Source organism: Sorex fumeus, unplaced genomic scaffold (assembly GCF_029834395.1).
Source record: "Sorex fumeus unplaced genomic scaffold, SorFum_2.1 ptg000081l, whole genome shotgun sequence".
Classification (NCBI taxonomy): domain Eukaryota; kingdom Metazoa; phylum Chordata; class Mammalia; order Eulipotyphla; family Soricidae; genus Sorex; species Sorex fumeus.
The window spans coordinates 12,639,905-12,659,446 of NW_026606138.1; the positions used below are offsets into that span (position 1 = coordinate 12,639,905).

Below are 19,542 nucleotides of genomic sequence, written 5' to 3' on the forward strand. Positions count from 1 at the left end.
CATGCTGCCTCTCCTTCCCTTACTCTTTCTCTTGCTCTCACTCACTCTCTCTCTCTCTGCCTCTTCTTAGGCTCCATCTCTCTTCCTTTCTTTACTCTCTCTCTCTCTTTCTCTCTCTCTCTCTGTCTCCAGACACACTGGTGCATTTACATTTGGGATTTACTAGATTCCTTCATAACCCTGACCAAGATGACCCACATATAGCCAAACATAAAATCACCACAATTTATTTTCTACCTTGGTGACATATAGTTATTACAGGCAAAGGGCAGATGACTTTTTCAGCGTTGAAGTCACAATGAGGCACTTGCGAAAAGGACAAAAAGGGTTCTACGAAAGATGTGAGAATTAGATTCATGGGCCTAGGTTAATACTGGTCTTTTAGGTTGTTCCAGAAGCCTATCATGTCTGTCCCTGCCCTCCCCACTTGCTCTCTCCCTACCCTTCTCCCTATTTATCTCCCTGCTACCCTCTCTCCTCTCTCTTCCCCTCTTTCTTCCTCCCCTTCACTCTCCCAATCTCTCTCCCTGTCTCTCTCCCCTCTACCTCCCTCTTCTTTTCCTCTCTTCCCTCTCCTTCCCTCTTTCCTCTCCCGTTCTCTTTCTCCCTCTCTCCTTCCCTCTCTCTCCTTCACACTACCCCTCTTTCTCCCTCTTCTCTCTACTCCCTCCCTTCCTCCTTTCCTTCCCTCCCTCCATCTCTCCCTCTCTCTCTTTCTTTTCCTCTCTTCCCTCTCCTTCCCTCTTTCCTCTCCCTTTCTCTTCCTTCCCTCTCTCTCCCTCCCCCTCTTTCCTCCCTCTCCCCCTCTCCCCCCAGGATCCTTTGCTGAGTTCTATTTTGAGCACCAGGCATAGTTCTTTGATTCCATTTGTCAGCCACAGACTCATATCCAGTTGAAAGCACCCCAGCCCTGCCGCCACAGTGCCTGTGATCTTGTGGTCACTGGAGCCTCTGACCACACCAGTCTGTTGATTTGTGGCTTCTCTGTTGTTTTAGCTCTTGGTGTGACCAGAGAGAGAGAAAACCTCAAATGAGGGAAGAATGCTGAGAGAGTAAACCAGTGAGGATAAGGACGATTGTCCCCCCCTGGAGCCACTTAGATCCATGCTGCGGGAGCGCCAGGTCGGCTATGGAGCTCGGGTGAAGCTCCCCCTGGAGACACACACCCTCTTCCACTCTTTCGCTCAGCTCTCTTGCTTGCTTTTTCTGTTTAGCATCTGTTGCCTTCTTTCACTTTTTGTGACAACGCAGTTATATCACTTTTCTGCTTACGAAAGTGACACCTACTTAACTTCAATAGAATCTCTTTCAAATACAGAAAACTAGAAAGATGCTGATGATCGATAAGACTCATTGCTAGCCATCGTCTTTCATTCATTTTGTTCATGCAGCGTAAGTGTGACATAATACATAATTGTGGGAATTGTTTTGGTTACGAGGAATGCAGAAGGTATTTAAAAAGCAGAGATCCCTGGCCTCTTAGATTTATTTTAGTTTAATGAGGAGATGTGAACTAAAATGATAAAGGGGCATAATTTTTTAAAAAATTTATTTATTTATTTATTTATTTTTCGGTTTCAATTATACAATGATCAAATACCCATCCCTCCACCAGTGCCCATTTCCCACCACCACGGATCCCAGTATCCCTCCCAACCCCCCATCCCCCCCATCCCACCCTGCCTCCGTGGCAGAGCATTCTAAAAGGGCATAATTTTAAAAATCTATATAAGCCCTCTGTCTTGTGCATGGATTGGAGGTTGCAGAACCTGTGATCAACTTTATTAAACCAAATGAAACTTTTATTAACTGAATAATGTTATTAGTTATTTATCATATTATACATAAAACGTCATCTATTTTTGTGCCTATGTCTTTGAAAATATTTTTCCCTTCAAATAAATTTCTTTTCTTCTCTTTTTTATTTTTGGGCCACACTCAGCAGTGGTTAGGGCTTATTTCCAACTCTACGCTCCACACTCAGGAATCACTCCTATTAGGGTGCCAGGGATCAAACCACGGTCAACTGTGGGTAAGGGAAGTCCCCCTGCCTGCTGTGCTATCCTTCTGGCCCCCCTTGAAATAAATTTCTTCAACGGGTTTACCAGGTCAAACACTGGACAGTCTAAGACTCTGAACATTTTTCAATATTTTCAATCTGTTTTCTAAGAGCCCTTGTTGGTGCCACTCACTGCCCCCACCCTTCCGCTGTAATACATTACACACTTTCATGAGTAGAGCTATATTTGACTACATATCGTAGGGTTTTCTTTAAATAAAAGGTTCTGTTGTTCTGCTTACAAAAGGCAGTAAATGTTTATTGTAAAAGCAGCATACAAACAGCAAATTAAATAAACCCACAGTGCAGACCCGAGAGCTGAAGTAAGGCTAGTGCAGTTGTAGTTTCCAGAGAGAATTAAGGGCATGCTTCCTTCCACCTTGCATTTTTCCCCAGTAAGTTTACGATTATTATTTTTTAAAGTGCTGTGATGTATGTGCCTTCACTGGTAGGGTTTGCAGGGCACAACGTTCTATCACCATACTCCCCACCAGAGTGCCTCCTTCCTTTCCCATCACAGTGTCCTCTCCCCATCCTATCTCTTCCCCACCCCCAAGCTCCATTCTGTAGACTGGTTCTCAAATTGTATTGCCTTCCAACATTTGTTGTCCCCTTACTGTGTTCCTTTGTATCACACATATGGGAGAAATCATTCCATATCCGTCCTTCTCCTCACTAACTTCACCCATCACGATACTCTTCAGATTCATCTTTCTAGCAACAAATTGCATCACTTTGTCTTGTCTTATACCAGAGTATATTCTATTTTGTTTAGGTACCACAGTTTTATATCCTATTACTGTTCTGGGATGTTCAGGTTGTTTTGAGATTTTGCCTATTGTGGACGGTGCTGCGCTAAACATAGGAGTGTAAACATCTTAAAAACTAAGACTGGAGGGCCTGAGTGATAGTATAATGAGTATGGGGTCTGCCTTGCACGTGGCTGACCTGGGTTCAATCCCTGGCATCCCATCTGGTCCCCCAAGCACCGCCAGGAGTAATTCCTGAGTGCAGAGCCAGGAGGAACCCCTGAACATCATTGAGTGTGACCCAAAAAGCTAAAAGAAAAAAAAAGACTAAGGTTGGACCAGTGGGCATTCCCACCAGCAGTGAATAAGCATCCTTTATTTCTCCCTCAAACATACCAATGCTGGTTGAACTTATTCTGTGTCATGTGTGCCTTTCTCACTGGTATAGATGGCATCTCCTTGTGTTGATCTGCACGTTCCTGATACTCAGTGATGTCATGCATGTTTTTAATACCACTTGACTATCTTTATGTCTTCTTTTGAAAATTTCTATTTATCCCCCCATTTTTTTCCTTTTTGGGGGGGTCCCACCTGGTGATGCAAGGGGTTACTCCTGGCTCTGCACTCAGGAGTTACTCCTGGCAGTGCTCAGGGGACCATATGGGATGCTGGGAATTGAACCCGGGTCGGCCGTGTGCAAGGCAAACGCCCTACCCGCTGTGCTATCTCTTCAGCCCCTATCCCCCCATTTTTTGATGAAATAGTTTGTTTTCTTATTCAGTTTTACTTATGCTTTATGAATCTCAGAACCAAATACTTTATTTGAAGGTAAGCATAGGAGAACCATCATACTCCAGAGAATTCTCCTGAGCTGCTAGCCTGAACACCATGCAGGATTCGAGCTGAGCTTTGGGTCTTTGTTCCCATCCCGCCATTCCTTGCCTGCCATGGCTTCCTGTGGAAAGTAAGGGGTTGGTGTAACCAATGTCGGTGTGACAGTTTGTTTTCATTTGTATTTTTCCTATTCTCTCTGCATCTCACATATGAGTGAGATTAGCTTCTATTTGTCTTTTCTCCTTCTGACTTATTTTACTTAGTATAACTACTTCTAGTTCCATTATGTTGATGCAAAAGACAGAACGCCATTTTTTTATGGCTTACTGGTATTTTATTTTGTGTGCACACTGCATTTTTTTTATTTTGGTGGGGACAGGGCCACACCTGGTGGTGCTTAGGGATTACTCTTGGCTCTGAGCTCAGAATACTTCTTGTGCTGCCTGTCCACATGCAGGGCAAACAGCCTGCTATCGCTTCGTCCCTGGCTAGAGCATTCTTTATTGTGGAGGCTCTCCTGTGCATTATAGAGAGTTAGGGAGCATCTTGGGCTTTTAGCCACCAGTACTGCCTCGGCTATATCAATCAAAAATGTGGCTCAGGGGCCAGAGCAATAGTTCAGCAGGCACTTGCGTTGCAGGCAGCTAAGCCAGGTTCAATCCCAGCATCTCATATGGTCCCTGAGCACCACCAGGAGTAATTCCTGAGTGCAGAACCAGGAGTGACCCCTGAGTATAGCCAGACCTGACTTCCAAAATATGTCTCTGAGAATAGTCTCGGCTAGAAAACTCTCTGCTCCACATCTAGTGAATGTAAGGATTGCTCTATACCAAAATCTTTGTGACAGTCAATATGAAGAGCAAGAAGACATGGCAGGTATGAAACAGCAGGGCTGATGGGGCAGCAGGACCCCTGAGACCTGGCCGGATGCTTCCTGGGGCAGTTTCAGGCCAAGCAGGGATGAAGACAATGCTCTGAGTCATATTTAAGTCTCAGGTGCTCATTCATGGTCAGTGGGTCCAAAAACAAATTTCCTTTGGCATAGTTAAACTGCTGTTAGACTAGGTGACGAATGATTGAATGAGCTTTCTTTCCTAAACATATTTATCATCTTTCTTTTTCATGAGCTTTGCAGAACAAGAGAAGGCAGTGACATGGGAACAGTTTGCAAAGAAGAGCTTCGAATAGTCCCTCCCTTGGGTGAATAGCCCCTGGTGTGAGGGCTTCTTTCCTGCCTAAGCGTGCTGTGCTGTTTAAAGCTGCTTTTGTTCTGAACAAGAGTCAGCCTGGTGGTGTTTTTGTAAACATGTCCTCTTTTGCTCTGTCTCTTTTGAATGTTGTTGGTAAAAAGATGCATAGGGGGTTAGTTAAAAAAAAAAAAAAGGATGGCGGTACCCAAGGGGCTATGTTGGATTTGGAAATGTGCCCATGTGCCCAGAGTCCCAGCATAGCACCCTGCCTCATGGGTGAGAGTTTCTATGTGAGGCAGGGGTGGATGTGATGAGCACAGAGAGGGTGTTTCCCACCATTGCTAGAATGGAGACTGCAGGAGCATAGCCTGTGCACAGAAGCCAAGTGCCGTGGATCCTGGGAGCTCATCGGCCTGTGTCTGTTAGGGCCCTCTTGCCTAGCAAGGGTCTGCTTTGCAGCAACAGTAAATCAAATCTGGGGCATGGCAGGAAGTGGGCTCTGAGAGGCCTTGAGTTTGACATTTAGGGAAAGAGAGGCATGTGCAGACCAATACACAGAGGCCAGGTTGACAGACATAAAGATGGATCGAGTGGCTGAATATTCCCATCAAATTTAGTCAGAAGACAACAGGGGGAGGCAGAAGGTAGGGCACTGTTCCCAGGGGACACCCCCCTTCCAAGTTAACACTGAGTGGCCATTCTGGGGTCTGAGGAGGAGATGCTCAGGGCCATGTGGCTGTGTGGGATGGGGCTGGGCCCAGGAAAGAGCAGATGAAGGTGATACTTCCTTTACATTCCAGACCTGACTTCTCTTTTTGCTAATCAAGGGGTTTCAGCTTTATCCCCACTAGCGGCTATTTCTTTTCCCAATTTTCTGGCAACAGGCGCCATAAATGTGACCTTTCAGTTGGATCATTTTCGTGTCTATAGAAATCGGTCCTGTATTTATTTTATGTAAGCCTGATCTCCTTCCACAGGGGCCTGGCCCTGGTTTGCAACGTGTCCGTCCACCACAAAATGATAAAATAGGTTGGCATAATGAAGCTGTTAAAAATTGCATGAGTTTTGACCTACAAAAATGGCAAGTGCTCCCTCATAAGTAATAATGATTGTTTAGGAAGCAGAAGGAGTTCATGTGCAGAGCAAAATACCAAACCAGCATCAGGCGGAGAGAGAGTGACAGAGACCTAGCAATACATAGGGCCAGACCCCCTGCCCCACCCGGTTGCTGATATCTGGACCTTAAATGTTCTTGGACATAGGATGTAGCATGAGGGGCGCTGGTCAGAGGAGAGGAAGGTGTCTGAGGGAGACGAGTTAGTTCCTTGAGATTTCCTATAAAGCTCCTCACTGTGCGTGGGCCTCTTCATAGGGCCATGGCTAACAGCCTGTATTACTTCTTTTTTTTTTTTAATTTTTATTAGTGAGACACCATGAGGTACAGTTGTAGACTTACGAATTTTGTGCTTGGGTTTCAATTATACAATGATCAAATACCCATCCCTCCACTAGTGCCCATTTCCCACCACCACGGATCACAGTATCCCTCCCACCCCCCATACCCCCCATCCCACCCTGCCTCTGTGGCAGGACATTCCCCTTTGTTCTCTCTCTCTCTTTTTGGGTGTTGTGGTTTGCAAAAGAGGCATTGAGTGGCAGTTATGTTTGGTCTATAGTCTACTTTCAGCATGCTTCTCCCATCCTGGGAGGATCCTCCCAACACCCTTTATTTGGTGCTCTCTGCTCTGTATTGCTTCTTGACTTTGCACTAACAGAAGACCAGATCCCAAGTATCAAATGTCTCCTTCCAGACATGCCTTCCAACTCTGCTGCAGGAATACCCGGGAGTCTCCTCCTGGACCATGCCCTACCCATGGTCATGACTAGTGTGTAGGATTTTTACCGGAAACAGTCATTTAAAATGACAGGAGTGCCAGCAGGTAGTATAGTAGTTAGGACCCATGCCTAGCATTGGATCACCAGGTGCAGACTCAGGGGTCCCCAAGCCCAGCCAAATGAGGTCCAGGGCTCCCCTGCACTGCTGAAAGACTTGGGCTATCTGAGATGAGCAGCACCACATCCTCGGACCCTTGCATTGAGCTCGGGGACTGAGAATCACAGTGTGGTTCCCTAAATACCACTTCCCTACCCCTTAGAAATAAATAAAATGGCACATAGAAAGTTTAGGTTTATTGCTTATTTAAAAGCGTTCAGAAAGGAAGCGACTTACTGTTGCCACGCAACATGCCAAAGGCATTTCTATTTAGTAAAATAAAGCAAATATCTAGAACCCTAACCCTAAACCCAGTCGTCTCCCTCTGTTAGTGGTGTCCTCTTATGCCCACTATCCACTGATCTCCCTTCAGATTATCTTGCAATGAATCCTCACACAGAAACCGCTGGAACTTTTCACATGGGAGCTCAAACAGAAGAGGGATTGAGTTTAGCTGGGCTCTGAATCATGCCACCAGGGGCCAAAAGATCTTCCAAATCCTGCCCTCAGAGCTGCCAGAACAGATGGGTCAGAGACTGAGTTAGAGCTTCAAGAGGTCTGGAATCTGAGGAGCTCAGATGAAGAAAGTGGAGGGAGCCTGTTCTGTAACCTAGAAGGAGAGCCAGGGGAGGCAGTTCCCATCACCAGCCCCCTGCAGTAATGAGGAAAGAGGCCTTGGTAATAGGCACCTGTGAATTGATCTGGAATGCTGAGCACTGAAGCTCAGTGGGTAACGCAGGCTAGAGAGGCAGCTGTGCAGGGTTTCAGACTGGGACGGAGCAACTATAGGAAGCCAGGATTTTATCACAAAGCTGCAGAGCACTTAAAGGGAACATCTGTTTTCCAAGTCAGACTCAGCATGGCCAGGCCTGATTTCAGAGGACAGCCAGGATGGCCGCCTAGAACGGGGAGGGGTGTACAGAGGAAGCGGCTCCCATGTCTCTTGTCTCTTCATGTCTGAGCTCTGGGCTTAGGCACAGTGGCCACCAGCTAGGGGTGGGGGGAGGGGAGGCCACTGCAGTGTGTGATCTCTCCCAGAGGGGGTGAGCTGTAAGGGGAAAGTCTTCCTTCATGTCAGGAAATTCTCAATGGACTTAATTTTAGCTTCACCCTTGGGTCTTCACCAACCCAAACTCACTTCAGTGGAGTAGGTGCTTCAGGTTTGTGTGTGATGGTTAACTGTTGGAAGTAGGGCATTTGACATGTTTAGTTTGCCTGGAATAGAAATGAAGCCAAATCAGGTCTCCCGAGAGCACCACTAGCGTATGATTTAGGCAATTTTACCATTATCTGCAAAGAGAAGTAATCATGGGTACATTCAGATGTAATTCTGTAGCATAAAAGTGAAATCTCCCTTTTATTGCTTTGCCTGCCGGATTTTATTTATTTTCCTTGCACTTCTGCAGTAGGAAGCATCAGGAACTACAATGAATATGAACTTAAACTTGGAATGAACGTTTTAAGACCTTGGAATTCAATGGTTGGTATTTAGTATGAACTTTGATCTTTTCATGAAAAGTGTTTGTTTGTTGTTCTTGAATTCAGCAAAGGCAGTGATTTGTTAGTAATAGCCCAAAGAAGTTTCCTAATTACCAGGCTGGCCCCAAGCACTCAGCAAAGACTCCAGAGAGAAAGAAGGTCCAGAGTTACAATGCTGTTCCCTGAACTAGTGTTTCCAAAAGGAAACCCACATCAGCAATTATAGAGTCAAGTGTTTTGCTGGCATGAGGTCACTGCCCAGTGACATTTGCTGCTATAATGGTGATAATAATGATGACAATGCAGTTGATAACATTTACTGAGATATAATTCACATAGTATAAAATTCACCCTGCTCAGGTATATATGAATCAGAGGTCTATTCTGAGTGCATAAACAACACCATTGTCTCGTTCCAGATCATTCCCGTCACCCCCAAAGAACCCCATAGCCCATTCCTTGCCCTCCCTCTTTCTGGCTCCCAGAAGCCATTAATCTATTTTCACTCTCTACTCAGATTTTCCTTTTCTGGGATTTTTATATAAATGGGTCCATTACATTGTAATGATTTTGTATGATACCTTGCCCTCCCCCCTCCTTTTTTTATGGTCCAGCATGGATATCCTAAACTTCTTTTGGCCATTACCCAAAAGTAAGGTTTTTTCTGAATTCAAGAAAAAAAAAATCCTAGTCTTTATTTTGGATTAAATTCTTTAAGTTAGCCTATTTTGAGGGTTCTCTTTGTGGTCATATGTGTAGAGAATATCATTCCTTCTTATTGACTAGTAATATCAGTCAATAGATAACTCCGTTGTGGATCGCTCACATCTTATTTAATTCACTAATCAGTCGATGAACTTTAGGGTTGTTTCTATTTTTTTCAATTATGAATAATGCTTCTGGGATATACATGGATATGTTTTCTGTTGTCACCTAGGAGTGAAATTGCTGGGTCTCCTAGTACCGCTATGTTCAGCATTTTGAAGAACTGCCACTTTCTTTCCCAAGTGACCACACCATTTTATAGTCTTGCCAGAAACATGAGGGTTTCAGTTTTTCTATCCTCTTGAGGAGGAAAACAGTAACATTTGTTATAATCTGCCATTTCAACTTTAGTAAATCCCAGCAGATGTGACCTGGGATCACATTGTAGTCTTGATTCACATCATCATTTATGATTTGAGGACCTTTTATGTACTTAATGTCCTTTTGTGTATAGCTTTTTAAATGTCTAAATTACTTGCCCATTTTTTAAATTGGGTTGCTTGTAGTTTAATGTATGGATCACCGAGGTATTTCGGGGAGGTGAGATGATGGGGGTTGGAGACCTCTCCCCCTGCCCCCGGCCCTCAGTGCTTAGGAGTGATCAGTGCCACAGCTATTGGTATAGGTATTTGGTTCCACTGGTTAAACATGAGTAGTCATGCGTGCAAGGTATGGACTTCATTGCCCTTTATAGATCCTGAATATGAATTCCTTATCTGGTATGTGACCTGTTAGTTTCTCCCCCCACTCTTTCTGTGGGTTGTTTTTCTCAATTATTGTCACTTGGAGCAGAAACATTTATCTACTTTTTCCTTTTGGTGCCAAATATGAGAAACATTGCTTTATCAGGAGCATAATGAGGAATAACCCACTATTTTCTGCTAAACAGTTTATAATTTTATCTTTAAAATTTAGGTCTATGGCTCATTTTTATTTAATTTTTTATATGGTGTGAGGAAGAATCCGTCTTCTTTTTCCATGTTACTATGCAGTTACCTCAGAACCATAGGTTGAAGACACTATTATTTGTACATGGAATTTGTATAGAATATGAGTCTAAACCGTAATGGTTTTTACTCGCCAACTAAATCAACTAGATACCCGAGGATCACGTCACAGGAGTTTCAGTTCCTATCTTCAGAAAACCTACATTCTTCTGGGGAGAAGTGTTTGCAAAAAAAAAAAATGAAATAAGTTATAAGAGCATTCACTCATTTATTCAACATCTTTGTTGCATGCTTACAAAATACCAGGCACTATGCTAGCTTTCAGAGAAACTGGGGTAGCTGTATAATAAAGATAAATCAGTGAAGTTAATATAAGTTTTCAATTTTTGATAGGACTGCATTAAGTCCTAAGGAGTTCTAGAATCTGCATTTATATTTTCTACTTGCACTTCATTGTCTAATTGCTTTAGTGAACTACTTCTCACCCTCCTCAGATTCAAAGTTTTTTTTTTCTTTTAAAAGATCTCAACAGATTGGGTACATATACACAATTGAATACCACTCAGCTCTAAGAAAAGATGAAATCTTGCCACTTGTGATGAAACCTTAGGATATTATGCTAATTGAAAATGAGTCAGATGGAAAAATACAAATACCATATAATTTCACTCATTTGCAGAACAACAACAACAAAAGAACCAAAATAAATCCTTAGCCTGTGAAAACAAAAAATGTGAATTCCAGAAGGGCTGGGGAAAGAAGATGGATAAACAGAGCAAAGGTTCAATTCTATAGTGCTGGATAGTTGCAGTCATCGTATATTATAAGTAAATGTTCAGCTATAAAGCTGCATACCTGGAATTTATACATTGTCAAAACCCTAGTTAGGTGAGAATTTTTAAAATAATGTGAACGTTATTTTTGTTTGCTTTTCGCTACTCTCAGCACTGTTCCTGATTCTGCACTTGGGGATAACTTCTGGCAGTGCTTGAGACCAGGTGTGGTGCTGGGGATTGAACCTGGGTCAGCTGCATGCAAGGCAAGCACCTTCCTCACTGTACTATTGCTCCAGCTTCAATACGAAAGTTCTTTATGAACGTCTTCAGAATTGAAGTTGCCTCTGTTAAAGCAGTTAGCATATTGAATTATAGCTCCATTTCTTTTCTTTCATCAAAAACCATGTATATATGACACACCGGAGTTCTCACACTAGAAGATGCCCATCTGTGTGTATTTAACAAGCAGTTTGGGAGGTGGGCACCCAGTGGTGGTCAGGGCTTACTTCTGGCCGTGCCTTCAGGGATCACTTCTGCTGGAGTTTTGGGGAACCAATATGGAATACTGGGGATTGAACGTAGGTGAGGCATATGCAAAGCAAGTCCCCTTGCTGTGCTATTGCTCTGACCCCCAAACAACTAATATTTGAAATTAAGTACCAGGTAGTTTCTTTTTGAAAACTTCCTGGAAGGGGTAATAAGAAAAGATAATTGATGAATTGTTAACAGGTATACTATCCTGTGATACAGAAGGATTGTGAGTTCACATTTCCTTGAGGTGCTAGAAAAGGTTTTAAAAATGGAAGTATGGATGGTGTGTCCAGTCACACAGGACATGTCGGTGGCTTGGAAGGAAGGTCGTAAAATCAAATTCAAACTCAGTACAACCCAGATGTATCAAGACAGCAAAAGCATTTGTCAAAAGGATAATACTACTGGCTCTAACAGTCTTTTTCTTCCCCTTTCCTGTCAGAACCCACAAAGGATAAATCCAAAAAAATACCAACCTGGGGGAAAGCAACACTTCCTTTGTACCAACCACAAATTCAGCCTCTTTGTTCTGACTGTCAGATTCACAATTAATTAGTTTAAAGTTCCTCGAGAGAATGTTTATGCTGTTGTGGCTTAATGTGCTTGAAATAATAGAGGAGTGTGGGTCTTCAGTAGGATGTGGTAGTGTGATCCACTTGATTCTGGTTTTCTCTCTTTCCATGGAGATAACTTACATCCAATATGCTGTACCCCTGGGGTCTTCAAAAGAGCTTCAGTTCTCAAAGGAGAAGCTGATCCTTAAGTGAAACAAGCAAAAGTTTGAAAATAATTGTTATGAGAAATAACATTTCCAAGGACTCTTTGACTGGTCTCATAGAGCAACAGCTAGGACCCTGAGTGCTGAACCTTACTTGCCCAGGCCTTCTGGCTCTCAGTCTCCTGCAAGCTTTGCTTCATCCATACCCAGAGGAACTGAGGTCTCTCTGACTTGAACTCTTGTCCCCCTTCAACCTGCCCCACAGGCTTTGTTCTCTGATGACCATGAGGTCTGCTACCCTTTGTAGGCATGTCTGGCTTTTATTCCTCATAGGTCCTGGGAATCAAGCAGGACTGTGACCTCTGAGGCACTGGACCTGGCTTCCCATGGTGACTTACACATACTGTGGAACCTTGTGTAAGTCTTGTCACCTCCCAGCCCCAGAGGCACTCATGTTACCATGGTTTTCACTGCCATCATTGTTCTTATGAATAACCAGAATCCATTGTATGTTGCCCTTGAGCCAAAATCTTGATATTTTCTCAGATTATCTCAAGGGCCTCCTAAATATAGGTATTGTTCTGCTCATATTTTTATCATTGATAAAAGTGAGGACTCAGGTAATTAAATAACTTGCCCCCATCCTCTGTGGAAGGTTGAAAATGCACCATTATAATCCTGATTGGCTGGCCCCACATGTCACTTTATTTTACTTTATGTTTTGGTTTTGGTGACACACCTGGCTTTGCTCAGGGCTTACTTCTGGTTCTGAGCTCAGAGTTCACTCCTGGTGGTCTCAGGAGACAATACGGGATGCCAAGAATTGAACCCAGGTCTGCCATGTGCAAGGCAAGTGCCCTACCAGCGTACGATGGCTCCAACCCCAGCATGTCATGTTCTTCACCATGATGCTATCCCAAGTAAGGTTGCCATAATTGGATGTCCTCTAAGTCGTTGCCTAAATCTGTATCACCACAAGTGACTTTCAGGGATTTTTAAGAAATTTCACAAACTATTTGGCAGATGATTGCCCAAAGGCTAAATCAGGCTCTGGTCTATTATCTTTGTTGTTGTTTTGTGTTTAGGTCATACCTGGGTGGTGCTCAAGGATTACTTTTGGCAGGATTGAGGGATCACATGGAGTACCTGGGATTTAGTCCTGTTTCAATCATGTGCAAGTCAAGCACCCTACCCACTTGTACTATTCTTCAGCTCCCAGGGCCTGCCTATAATTTTAATAAAGTTTCACTGGAATGCAGGTTCAGCACTTCCCATATTGTCTATGACTGTTTTTGTACTAATAGCCATACAAGGTCAAGGATTATAAAGGACGTACTCATTGCAGACCCCAAAATATTTGTTCTCCTGAGCTTTTACAGAAGAAATTTGCAACCCTTATGCTAGAATTTCAGGTGCTACCTCTGGAACTCTCCTTCTATTCACTGTTGTAGCACTGTCACTCAGAACTACACTGGGTATTTAGTAACTACTTGGTACATTGTCTTGAAAAACATGAATTGACATAAATTTTCAGGTTGGAATGTTTTCAAACTAATGATTTGTTAATCAGTTTTGTGGAGACAAGACCAGGGGACAAGAAAATGATAGATATAACAGTTGTGGTCCAGAGAGATAGAAAAAGGGGTTAGGCATTGTGTTCCATGCAGCTGACCCTGGTTTGATCCTTGGCACTGCATGTGCTCCCCCTGGCACAGCCAGGAGTCATCCCTGAGTGCGGAGCCAGGAGCAAGCACGGAGCACTGCTGGTGAGCCCTGAAACTCTACACATAAACAGTCGATTTAAGTTTTTATATTTCTATTTTGAAGAGGTTCGGAATCTCATGCTTTGGTTTGGAGAAATTAATAATTGGCATTGAAAACTAGTTTATTTTATGTGGGGTCCCTAAATTTAGGTGAGGGATGCTAATCAGAAGGCATTCACAGAAGGACAGACTCTGCCTGGACTCATCCTTCCTTGGTCAATTACTCTGCAAAAGATAAATCCCCTAGTATTTTACATCTGTCAGTTTCCGACAAAATTTGCTTTTCTGCTCCAGAACGTATTATTTAGGGGTGTTTCAAACAACTTATCAGTATCTTTTGTTGTGTCCCAATTTAATAGAGCTAATCCAGCTAATTAGAGGTAGGAGTTGTTCAGTGGAAGGTACTTTATATTCCAGAACAAACTTAGAAATATAATAGCGGTGATGGCTTTTCCCCTCCGAATTCTTACAGTCATTTATCTTAGTAGTGAATTAATTAATTTTCTTTCATTATCTGCTACTTAGTCATAAAGTGTTGTCATTCTCATTATGTCGTTTTGTAAAATGCCCTGTACATACTGTTAGAACTACTGAACTGTTTGAGCTCACTGCTAGTTGTGTGAGTGTGTTTGGAAATTACTCTGGTAGAAATTAAAGCTCATGTTTAATACTCAAGTCTTCCAGTCTTAGAAGTGTATGTATACTTTCTGAAATAGGTATAGCTGGTGTGATCATTTTATTTGTTGATACATGTATTTCAATAACCTGCTTTGTGCTAAATACTGAATACTTGGCTAAATAGATTACCAGTAAAATCTCTCTCTCTCTTTCTCTCTCTCTCTTTCCTTCTCTTTCTTTCTCACATACACACACAACATTAACAACACACACATGCCCTTTACTCATGAATGATCACAATATGGGATTGACGATGGAAAGAAAATAGACCATGGGTTGCACTGTTTGATCGCGGTCAGGGTAAGATGTTTAAGGACTTAACACAGTACGAAACCTGAGACGCAAAAGAAGGAAATGGGGAGATGGGAGACCATCAACAGGATTAATAGAAAAGTAGAGGAAAGTGGGGATAAGCAGGGGTTATCCTGGTAAGAAAGCAATGATAGGAGTCAGAGACAGGAGTGCTGAAAGGCAGAACACATTTCACAACATGCAGAGAGAAGAGGAGGTGATCAGAGGTCATCAGGTGTGAGGGACCCGTGTGCTGCGTGAAGAATTGGATTGGATAAGTTGAGGCCAGATCTCTGTGACAGAGGAATAACTCATTGGGATTGCCATGTAGCTCTAATATGAATAAAGAAGATCTCAAGGTGATTCCTGGAAGCTAAGAACACCTTGGCTCTGGTACTATCCAGTTTTGCCCCTGAATTGCCTGTGTCTTGACACTGCACTGTGCTGGCACTATCTTCTCTCATACCTTGTTTGAAATGTTGCACAGGTTACTCAATTCTAGAGTCAAGACCAGGCTATATCTGCTTACAGGTTTGCCCATATCTCTTGTCTTTCTATGTTGTCATGATCCCTGGCAGCCTCTCAGACCATCTTTCAAATGTCTTGTGCCTTTAGATCTTCAATGACTTCTCCAAAGCATTGCTGTTCTTAGTCCTCATCATGCAGAACTGTTTACACATGCAGATGTACATTATACAGGTCAAATGGTTGGCCTAGGTCAACTTCTCTTGGAGACTGAGCTCAGATATCGTGCTTCATCCTCCTAACTGTGTACCTTTCTTCCCTGTCACATTGACTTTTTGCGTTAAAGAGTTCCTCAGACACTATCTGTGAGTTACCCTTCAAAGTCTGTATTCAGCCATCACATTTGTTGTTTAGTTTGAAGTCATTTTAGATTGACAAAGAGTTACAGAGTTGAGAGGAAATTACTGTTGTTCTCTCAGGTTCTGTTAGGACTCACATAACTAAAGTTCCTTGGTCAAAATTCAGAAATTTACACAGCATGTTATTATAAAGCAGAATCCACACTAGATTTGGATTTCACCCCTTTTGACACCAACGCCTTATCCTGTTTCAGCACCCAACCCAGCATGCTGCATTGCGTGCATACATTTACTTGTTGCATAGCAGCCTTAAGAACTCTTAATTATCTAGTATTATGACTTCTGGAATTGACTTACACTGCATAAATTTTGAACTAGTGAGGCTGGATTGGGGACCCACTTATGTAAAGGGAAGGAATTTTCTCTTAAAGCAGAAAAACCAGTCAGCCTTTGGGATGTTGGTGTAACATTCCCTTATCAACTGTTCTAAGTTGAATGGTTTTTAATGTGGTGGAAATGAACTGAATTCATCATAAACTCTCTTGGTTGTATTTATTTGGTGATTGTCATTATGGTTGTCTGAAGAAATGATGCTTTGTTTTTGCTTTTTTCTTTCTTTTTTGTGAGGGAGGAGGTAGTTTGGGGTCACACCTGGCAGTGTTTAGGGTTCACTCCTGGTTCTGTGCTCAGAAAACACTCCAAGCAGGGCTTGGAGGACAGTGCCAGGGATCAAACCTGGGTCAGCCATGTTCAAGGTAAGCGCCCTACCCATGTACTATTGTTCCAGCCTCAGATGGTGCTTCTAAAGTACTTCCAACATCACGTTGTTCTTCTAGTCCCTTAATCAAGGCTTGGTTTGCCTGGGCAGGGGTTCAATGAGGGTTATTATTTAGTATACCTTAAAATTGTAAGCTGAACTCCAAATTTAACAGCAAAGTTTCTTAAGTTTCACAGTTTCTAAATACTTCTTAAGAAGTTACCAAATGCTTCTTACTTCTTTTTGAAGAGTTTGGCCCTCCAAATAAATGTTCACTTTGGTGTGGTTTGAAAGAAGAAGAAGAAAAAATCTTTTGATCTGTTGCTGGAATGTCATTTGGGAAATGCAAGACTGCGGCCTGAATCTTCCAAGCCCATCACCTCCCTAGGCCTAAACTATCCTGCACAGAAGTTCACTCTAAATACCCTCCCTTCGCTTTTTCTGATCGGCATTTCCAGAAGTTCACACTCGGACTGTGTTCTCTCAGAGTAGCAGAACTTCTCCAGCTTGAATATTGGAATATTCAAAACAGTCATCCATGGTAGGTATATTTTAATAAAATGACCAGTTGGAGGGACTGGAGAGCTAGTTTAGCAGGTAGGCACTTGACTTGCATGTGCCTCACCCAGATTTGATCTGCAGTACCATGGCACCACATATGGTCAACAGAGCACTGCCAGGAGTGCTCAGTTTTCCCTAAGCACAAAGCCAAGAATAATTTAGGTGTGTACGCTCCCAAATAAAGGATATCTGGAGTAACTGAGAGAGCTAGAGAATTGTTTCTAAGACACCTCTTGACCTTTGATCACCTTGATCTTATTGAAAGAGAACATGACTGGGGCTTCCCTCCCACGCAGACCTCATGTAGGCATCATGTGATATCATGGAAACAGTACCTCAATTCTGCAAGTGACCTGTCAGGTACTAGGGAGGGGCAGATTTAGTTTCCGTGTAATGTGCAGAACTACTGTGAATGAGATAGTCCAGTGGCAATATGGAAGAGCCGGGCCATTGTCAGAGTCTTTGTTTCTGGGGAACCCTCAGCAGGTTCCGACACAGAAGTATTTGAGATGCAGCATCACATAGAGTCACACACTGACCTCCGTAGGCATTCACAAAAAGCCTCCTTATCCCACCAGACACAAATTTGCTGATGGAAGACTCTGTGTACTCTCATTGCTGACACCCCAACCAGCTTCTCATGCCTGGGTTCTTTTGTTTCCACCGATGACCAGATGAGCTTCCTGTCCCGTGCAAGCTAATAGATGCCTGTAGGATGTAGATATCATTGCCCCTTCCTAATCCCCCAAAACTGGCTCTTACAGATATACAACACTTTCCAGTTCCAGAAATTGGTACAGCTTATTCATTTAGTCCATCACTATGAGTTTAATTTACCTTCATAGCCGCCCACAGTGCTGCCTGTGCTCCTTAGCATGTGACACATGAGTATCTCAATAAATAGCACTGGGTTTCTGTAGCCAGTTGTGCAGCTGGTGACAGAATTGCCCGAGATTTTGCTCATCCCTTTCTGGGTAAAATACTGACTAATGGGAAGCTCTTGTCAGATGTCTGATTGAATTCCATTGTACAAACCACTTCGTGGGGAGCTTGTCTTTGGCCAAATCAACCACATTGAGCTTTCATCAGTGGGTAAGGCAAGATAACAGGCAAAGGAAGAGAATCCCTAAATCACTTCTTGACACTGCTACAGATTCAGAGACCCATACCATGTTTCAGCCAGGTCACCTCCTGTCTCAGAGGAGACAGCCAGCAGGTCCTGGAGGCAAGTGTCAATCCATCAGAGCCTCTTGCTCCTCTGGCCACTGTCAGCTTTGCAATGTCTTGTCCATGTGATGGTTCTTCAAGAGGAAGGAAAGACTGATCTCTCCCTCCATCCCGAATTCTAATAGCCCCTTTTCCCCTGTGAAAGAAGAGCTTGGTATAAAGTCTAACCAGGGGTCAGCTGAGGTAACTTGACATAATAGACTTTTATAACACCTGGTCTATAACTAGTCACATGCTAGACTCTCCTTCCCATTTTAAGTCTCTTTTCTTCTTTTCAATGGGCCTTTCCTGTTTCCAGCTCCAAGACTGAGTGATCCCAAGATCGTGTGCCAAAACAGCTGCCCCGTTCTTTATGGAACCTGCCCTCTCTCTTCCATCTAGCCCCAGGCAGATGTATCCTCATCATCTCAGCAGGGGGTTTCATGAGTTTACCCTGTGGCCGCACCTTCTGTCATAGAAGCTCCTCTGAAATTTTCACGGAAACGTGAAATTCATCATGAAGTCTATTTCTGGCCTCTGTCTTTCTGAAGAACTTCCCACCCATCCATTCTTCCCTATCCTAGCGCCTATTCAGTGGAAAACATTTACTGGGGCTGTGTTGAGGACCTGTGATTTCATGACTAGGATGTGGAGCTTTTTCCTAGATGCAGCACCTTTTCTGAAAGATATTCCTGTCCAGATACTGTAGAATAATGGGGTTGCATGATGAAGTGATTTGGGGCGAGTTTGACATTAATGAAATGGGAGTGGTCATCTTGTTCAAGTTCAGCATGCATTCTGGGAAGTTTTATTCTTTGAAATGTGCTGTCTGGTCCTCTGTGGAAATGGTTGTGTTGCCGGCCTGTGTTTGGCAAGCCCTGGGAGAGGCAACTCTGTACTTCCTGCTAGAGAGTAAGGTGTGAGGCACTCTCTGACATTTTCTCAATTCTCTCCTCCCCGACGTCTCTGCTATGAACATGCTTTAATAATCAATTGATAAGGTTCCAGATGAAATATACATGTGAAAGAGGAGGAAACTTCTATAAACTGACACTGGAATTTGTTCTTTCCCCAAACCCTTACTCTACATGGGATTGAATGGATTTGAAACTCAAGTTTCAGGAACTATGAAGGAAGTCTCAAAGTTACCCTGTCCATTCCCTTGGCTACTTTGTTACATCCCCCTCACAGAAGCCATACAAATTGGGTTGTTTCAGATTCCTTGTCTGTTATTCTTCTTGTGGCAGGGAGCTTGTTAACTCAATGGAATGGTCAGATTTGAATGTGAACTTAGTCAATAAAGCAGCTTTCAAAGCATAAGCCTTCCTTAATAATAGCTGTTTTCCCCCAATACACACTCTACGTGTCAAACGGTGCTAAGAACTTCAGGACATGACATGCAACAGCTCATGTTATTCACA

General features: G+C 43.1%; 1 protein-coding gene across 2 annotated transcripts in view; it reads left to right on the top strand.

Moving 5' to 3' along the window:
- The window catches only part of RORA (RAR related orphan receptor A), a 744,445-nt gene that overhangs the window by 347,603 nt on the left and 377,300 nt on the right, over window positions 1–19,542 (top strand). The gene's annotated exons all lie outside the window — the stretch shown is intronic.